The sequence below is a fragment of the Salmo trutta genome, chromosome 2 (genome assembly GCF_901001165.1).
Source record: "Salmo trutta chromosome 2, fSalTru1.1, whole genome shotgun sequence".
NCBI classification, from domain to species: Eukaryota; Metazoa; Chordata; class Actinopteri; order Salmoniformes; family Salmonidae; genus Salmo; species Salmo trutta.
In genome coordinates, this window is record NC_042958.1 from 35,612,484 (window position 1) to 35,620,629 (window position 8,146).

Here is an 8,146-nt window from a genome sequence, read left to right on the forward strand (position 1 = left end):
AATGATTGACACCTGAGAGAGCACTGTTCTGAGAACTGCTCATTCCTGCAAGCTGGAGACCCCCTCTGAGCCACAGAGCAATCAGTAGGCACACTCTGAATATATGTAACAGTATAGCTTCCGTCTCTCTCCTCGCCCCTACCTGGGCTTGAACCAGGGACCCTCTGCACACATCGACAACAGCCACCATTGAAGCATCATTACCCATCGCGCCACAAAAGCCACGGCCCTTGCAGAGCAAGGGGAACAACTACTTCAAGGTCTCAGAGCGAGTGACATTGCCAATTGAAACGCTATTAGCGCGCACCACCGCTAACTAGCTAGCCATTTCACATCGGTTACATATACAGCAGTCTGCTGTTATGTAAAGCAGTAATACATTTTATTTGCAGATTAACTTGCGTTGCATGTAACTGAATGTAACTGAGAGAGTGACTGAATGACTGACTAAGCGACTGACTGATTGACTGACAGACAGATAGACTGACTAAGTGAGCCAGTGACTGATTGATTGAATGACAGACTGACTGACTGTGTTTGATATAAAGTTTGTTCATATTCTCAGAGGTTGTTACCATAACAGGTGTGTGTCGTTTAGGACCTGCTGACAGTAATGACTGAGTGGGTTTTGAGGCACCGTGTTTCCTTTATGGTGTTGGACAGGGTTGACAGGCTTGGACAGCTTGTATTCCACACTGCACTCCTTAGACAGCCTAAAGGGCACACATTCAATTCCACACTGCTCTCCTTTCTGAGACTCTTTGTGGTGGTCATGGTAACATTAATTTGACCCTTCTCCATCTCTTCCTGTTCTAGTAAATACAGTATGTGTAGTAGCCTCTTTAATCTGCCTCATTCACGCTTAGAAAAAAGGTTGCAAAAGGGTTCTTCGGCTGTCCCCATAGGAGAACCCTTTTTTGTTCAAGATAGAACCCTTTTTTTGTGTAGTGATGGAGCTGTGTTTCATTATAGTTGAGGTCCAATTATATAGTTCTTAATACTGTGTGTCATATTAAACCCCTACCTGACCATTTTATTTACATTAACCCCCTAAAAACCTGTTGATTCCGTATGTAATGACTTAGCATGCACTGTAAGTCAGAAGTGTGAGTAAAAGTATAACTCAAAACTTTATTTCTCTCTCTTTTTGGGCATCTATTTACAATATAATTTTGCAAAAATAAAGCAAATTACATTGATTGTATTTTGATCTTCATTTTTACACATCAAACCGATCTGTACAGGACTCAATTAAACTAAATTACAGAAATGGTTTGTTTTATATTGTAATGTCGTCAATTCTACATTTTGTGCAGAGGTTGCATTAGCAAAATTTTAGCTGTAAATCTGGACTATATGCTTGACAAATGATGCTAATATGCACGAGTGTTCACCCATTATTTACAGAACAAGAAATTGAACAAAGATTTAGTTGCAGTCTCTCAGTTTGGGTTAGAGTTGGTCAGAGTTGGTAGGCCTGACCACAGCAGCATGCTTGTTGTTCTTGTTGTGCTCCACAGTTTGTTTTATACCAAAGCTCGTCCTAACAATGTTTTCACCCGTTGGTGGTTCTTGGTTGTCTATCATGGCTGTTTCGTTCTGCTCTATGTTGGCCACCAGGCCCTTTGTGTCCACTGTAGTTGTTTGGCGGGTGGGTTTGTTGAAGTATAAGGTGTTGCGGAACATACACTCTCCCAGGACGGGGATAGTAATCCGTTTGCGGAGTAGGACAGCAACGAGTCCTACCACGATGATTATCACCAAGACGACGGCCACAGCGATGTTGTCATATCCATGGGGAGCTTTCTCCACTAGGGGAGCTGGAGGACAGTCAGAAAATCCCAGTGTTATTGGGTGAATTGTTGGTGGGATTGGTATATTTATAATGTACAGAAAAACGGAATAGGGTGAAATTGCCCCTAGATGCTGATCTTGGGTTAGTTTAACATTTTCCCCAGTAATGGGGAGGGCTCTGTACCCAAGAGCCAGAAAATGATTGATTTGATTGTCACAACTACAGAATTTGTCACGCTTTACTCTAGCCAATTATATCTGCTATGAGACACTCACGAGCAACTTGTTGCTTCTCTTTTGGTGTGATGACTGCAAAAGAAAGAGATAAAGATGTACAGACAACATAAATGCAAGACAATTCTAAGCAAATATCAACACAGAATAATTTCAATAATGACTCTGATATCATCCCATCTTAAATACCGGACTTTATCTGCTGAGTCCGACTCACCTTTGGCTGTTTTGCAGATGGTATAGTATAGTCCACCACACTGTTGTCAATCCACACCCAGTCACCTGAGCCAAGAACAATGGGTCAAACAGGACCATCCTCCACTGTGAATTTCAGAACAATTTAAATAGTGAAACATTAATAAAGTTATAATTTTTAGATACAACTATAAATATATTCACTTCACCAAATAATTGATTAAAACACATTGTTTTGCAATGAAGGTCTACCAGTAGCCTCAACAGCACTCTGTAGGGTAGCACCATCGTGTAGTTGGAGGACCGTCCTCCCTCTGGGTGCATTGACTTCAATACAAAACCTACGAGGCTCGTGGTTCTCACCCCCTTCTATAGACTTACACGTCCTCCAACCTATCAGAGCTCTTGCAGAATGAACTGACATGTTGTCCACCCAAGCAAAGGATCAGATAATAAATCTAGTATTGTAAGCATAAGCTACAGGAAGCTAGCACTGCAGTGCATAAAATGTGGTGAGTTGTTGGCTCAAAGAGAGAAAGATACTAGTTGAATAGTTTTGACCAAATACATTTCTTACAAAATGAAGGAGAAGTGAGAGAGAGATAGCCATATTGTTGTAATTTTTTCACTTTTGCTTACTTAGCTAGCTAGTTTAGCCTTCTCAAACACCAGGCTCAAACAGAGAGGGATATCATGTTAGCTAGCTGGCTATGGCTATCCAACACTGTAACTCTTCCAAGTCAAGGTAAGCTTTTGCTTTTCCTAATTTATTGCCACTGGGGCCCGTCGGTGTAACTGCTAAACTGCTTGCTGGCTGTACACTGTACTGCATGATTGTAGCAGGTTTACTAATGTGTTAGTTCCAGTAGCAATGTTGACGATGACATTAGCTAATATAGTGAACACAGGTGTGTTCGTAAATTCACTCTGGAGTGCCAGAGTGTGCTCAGATTGCTCTTAGCATTCTTAAATTCAGAGCATTGCCAGATTGTCCATTTGTAAATTCAGAGCATTTTGAGGAGTATGGTTGATCCGAGCGTTCTGACCTCACAATAGCAGTCAAGCACCCAAGCTAACTGGCTAAAGTTGGCTAGCTTGCTAGCTACTTCCAGACACAAATGAAAGAACATCTCACTCTGACCATTTTACTCACCCTAGCAGAGCTGTTTAGGTTGTTTTCATGTTATCTACAGCATTGGTGACTGTAACTGTGCTGCTGGCAACAATTTAATGTTTCTTTGTCGAGGTTTATGACACTGGTCATATTCAATGGGTGTTGCACATTTGTAAATCAGTTATTCTGTGCTCTGGCACAGTCAGACGAGAGTGCTCTAAAATCGGAGTAGATAGCGAAAGTGAATTTACGAACTCACCCAACAATGTAGTCTGCGTGTAGAGGTCATGATATGAAGGTTTGGCTTGGAAAGGCTTTCTGGCCTGGTCACAGACAGCTGATGTGTTGTGCACTGAAGTCCACAAGTGAAGGGAAAAGGTGAGAGGTGGAGAGCCCGTAGATGTGAGAAGGAATTACATGCTGTTTGTATGTGGCAGCTATGAAAGTGAAGTTTGTGTGCGATCAGGAGTGTATTCATTCCAACGATTCTGTTGAAAAATGTTTCCTAAATGGAAGCAAACATAACGAAATTGGGATAAGCATACCTGAATTTGTCCAATGGAAACTCTCGTTTGCAACTGTTGGACTAATGATTACAGCCTAGATCAGCTACATGCAGGCAAGAGTGTGCAAAGTAGAATTTCTCTCGACCTGTGCACCTACAGTGGGGGAAAAAAGTATTTGATCGTTTGCCCACTGATAAAGAACGGATCAGTCTATAATTTTAATGGTAGGTTTATTTGAACAGTGAGAGACAGAATAACAACAAAAATATTGAGAAAAACGCATGTCAGAAATGTTATAAATTGATTTGCATTTTAATGAAGGAAATAAGTATTTAACCCCCTCTCAATCAGAAAGATTTCTGGCTCCCAGGTGTCTTTTATACATGTAACGAGCTGAGATTAGGAGCACACTCTTAAAGGGAGTGCTACTAACCGCAGCTTGTTACCTGTAAAAAAGACACCTGTCCACAGAAGCAATCAATCAATCAGATTCCAAACTCTCCACCATGGCCAAGACTAAAGGGCTCTCCAAGGATGTCAGGGACAAGATTGTAGACCTACACAAGGCTGGAATGGGCTACAAGACCATTGCCAAGCAGCTTGGTAAGAAGGTGACAACATTAGGTGCGATTATTCGCAAATGGAAGAAACACAAAAGAACTGTCAATATCCCTCGGACTGGGGCTCCATGCAAGATCTCACCTCGTGGGGTTGCAATGATCATGAGAACGGTGAGGAATCAGCCCAGAACTACACGGGAGGATCTTGTCAATGATCTCAAGGCAGCTGGGACCATAGTCACCAAGAAAACAATTGGTAACATACTACGCCGTGAAGGACTGAAATCCTGCAGCGCCCGCAAGGTCCCCCTGCTCAAGAATACATATACATGCCCGTCTGAAGTTTGCCAATGTACATCTGAATGATTCAGACGACAACTGGTGAAAGTGTTGTGGTCAGATGAGACCAAAATGGAGCTCTTTGGCATCAACTCAACTCGCCGTGTTTGGAGGAGGAGGAATGCTGCCTATGACCCCAAGAACACCATCTCCACCTTCAAACATGGAGGTGGAAACATTTTGCTTTGGGGGTGTTTTTCTGCTAAGGGGACAGGACAACTTCACCGCATCATTTGACAGGGCCATGTACTGTCAAATCTTGGGTGAGAACCTCCTTCCCTCAACCAAGGCATTGAAAATGGGTAGTGGATGGGTATTCCAGCATATCAATGACCCAAAACACACGGCCAAGGCAACAAAGGAGTGGCTCAAGAAGAAGCACATTAAGGTCCTGGAGTGGCCTAGCCAGTCCCCAGACCTTAATCCCATAGAAAATCTGTGGAGGGAGTTGAAGGTTGGAGTTGCCAAACGTCAGCCTTCGAAACCTTAATGACTTGGAGAAGATCTGCAAAGAGGAGTGGGACAAAATCCCTCCTGAGATGTGTGCAAACCTAGTGGCCAACTACAAGAAACGTCTGACCTCTGTGATTCCCAACAAGAGTTTTGCCACCAAGTACTAAGTCATGTTTTGCAGAGGGGTCAAATACTTATATCCCTCATTAAAATGCAAATCATTTTATAACATTTTTGACATGCGTTTTCTGGATTTTTTTGTTGTTATTCTGTCTCTCACTGTTCAAATAAACCTACCATTAAAATTATAGACTGATAATTTCTTTGTAAGTGGGCAAATGTACAAAATCAGCAGGGGATCAAATACTTTTTCCCCCCACTGTACGTTGTAAACATTCATTCGTAGGCTAGGTTCTAGCAACCTCATGATGGGTATAGGGAACATTTGAGTATCATGTAGTAGCCTAAATGTATTGATGTTACATTTTACTCGGTGAATGGAATATGAATAACAGTTATCCAACATGTGTCACGCTTGTGTGTAGTGGGTGAGGAATCAAATGCAGGAAGCTGCGATGCAGGGTAGTGGCTTTAATAAGCACAACGGCAAAAATACAAGCCTTCCCAAACACAGCGATCAAAGCGCACAACAAAACAAGGTGCCCCAAACACAGGGGACAAAACACTGTTGGTGCAAACACACGCACTACTGAAAATTACAAAATCAGAGTGTCACCAAGCAAGCAAACAGAGAAACACAATCACGTACAAAAAACCATACATCCTACGCTAACCTAAATAACCCCCCCACTAATGACTAACCCAAAACAGGTGCGTGCCTACCTAGACCTAACCAAACGAAAGTGAAACAAAACAAGGATCGATGGCAGCTAGTAGTTCGGCGACGACGACCGCCGAGCCCCGCCCGGCCGAGGAGGGGCGCCACCATCCGTCACAGTCGTGACAGTACTCCCCCCCTGACGCGCGGCTCCCGCAGCGCGCCGTCGCCGACCTCGAGGACGCCCCGGAGGGCGAGGCGCAGGGCGATCCGGATGGAGGCTGTGGAACTCCCGGGTGAGCGCTGGGTCCAGTATGTCCTCCACCGGTACCCAGCACCTCTCCTCCGGGCCGTACCCCTCCCAGTCCACGAGGTACTGCAGGCCCCTCGCCCGGCGTCTGGAGTCCAAGATGGATCGAACTGTGTACGCCGGGGCCCCCCCGATGTCCAGGGGGGGTGGAGGGACCTCCCGTACCTCATTTTCCTGCAGCGGACCAGCTACCACCGGCCTGAGGAGAGACACATGAAACGAGGGGTTAATACGATAATAAGAAGGAAGTTGTAATCTGTAACACACCTCGTTTATTCTCCTCAGGACTTTAAATGGCCCCACAAACCGCGGACCCAGCTTCCGGCAGGGCAGGCGGAGGGGCAGGTTCCGGGTCGAGAGCCAGACTCTCTCCCCTGGGGTGAACACGGGGGCCTCGCTGCGGTGCCGGTCAGCGCTCGCTTTCTGTCGCTCCCTGGCTCGTCCCAGGGATTCCTGCACAGCGTTCCAGGTCTCCCTTGAGCGCTGCACCCATTCCTCCACCGCAGGGGCCTCCGTCTGGCTCTGATGCCATGGCCCCAGGACCGGCTGATAACCCAACACACATTTGAATGGTGACATGTTGGTGGAGGAGTGGCGCAAAGAGTTCTGAGCCATTTCAGGCCCATGGCACGAACCTTGCCCACTCCCCTGGCCGGTCCTGGCAATAGGACCGCAGGAACCTGCCCACTTCCTGGTTTACCCTTTCCACCTGCCCATTACTTTCGGGGTGAAACCCCGAGGTCAGACTGACCGAAACCCCCAGCCGCTCCATAAACGCCCACCACACTCGGGACGTGAACTGACAGTAATGACTGAGTGGGTTTTGAGGCACCGTGTTTCCTTTATGGTGTTGGACAGGGTTGACAGGCTTGGACAGCTTGTATTCCACACTGCACTCCTTAGACAGCCTAAAGGGCACACATTCAATTCCACACTGCTCTCCTTTCTGAGACTCTTTGTGGTGGTCATGGTAACATTAATTTGACCCTTCTCCATCTCTTCCTGTTCTAGTAAATACAGTATGTGTAGTAGCCTCTTTAATCTGCCTCATTCACGCTTAGAAAAAAGGTTGCAAAAGGGTTCTTCGGCTGTCCCCATAGGAGAACCCTTTTTTGTTCAAGATAGAACCCTTTTTTTGTGTAGTGATGGAGCTGTGTTTCATTATAGTTGAGGTCCAATTATATAGTTCTTAATACTGTGTGTCATATTAAACCCCTACCTGACCATTTTATTTACATTAACCCCCTAAAAACCTGTTGATTCCGTATGTAATGACTTAGCATGCACTGTAAGTCAGAAGTGTGAGTAAAAGTATAACTCAAAACTTTATTTCTCTCTCTTTTTGGGCATCTATTTACAATATAATTTTGCAAAAATAAAGCAAATTACATTGATTGTATTTTGATCTTCATTTTTACACATCAAACCGATCTGTACAGGACTCAATTAAACTAAATTACAGAAATGGTTTGTTTTATATTGTAATGTCGTCAATTCTACATTTTGTGCAGAGGTTGCATTAGCAAAATTTTAGCTGTAAATCTGGACTATATGCTTGACAAATGATGCTAATATGCACGAGTGTTCACCCATTATTTACAGAACAAGAAATTGAACAAAGATTTAGTTGCAGTCTCTCAGTTTGGGTTAGAGTTGGTCAGAGTTGGTAGGCCTGACCACAGCAGCATGCTTGTTGTTCTTGTTGTGCTCCACAGTTTGTTTTATACCAAAGCTCGTCCTAACAATGTTTTCACCCGTTGGTGGTTCTTGGTTGTCTATCATGGCTGTTTCGTTCTGCTCTATGTTGGCCACCAGGCCCTTTGTGTCCACTGTAGTTGTTTGGCGGGTGGGTTTGTTGAAGTA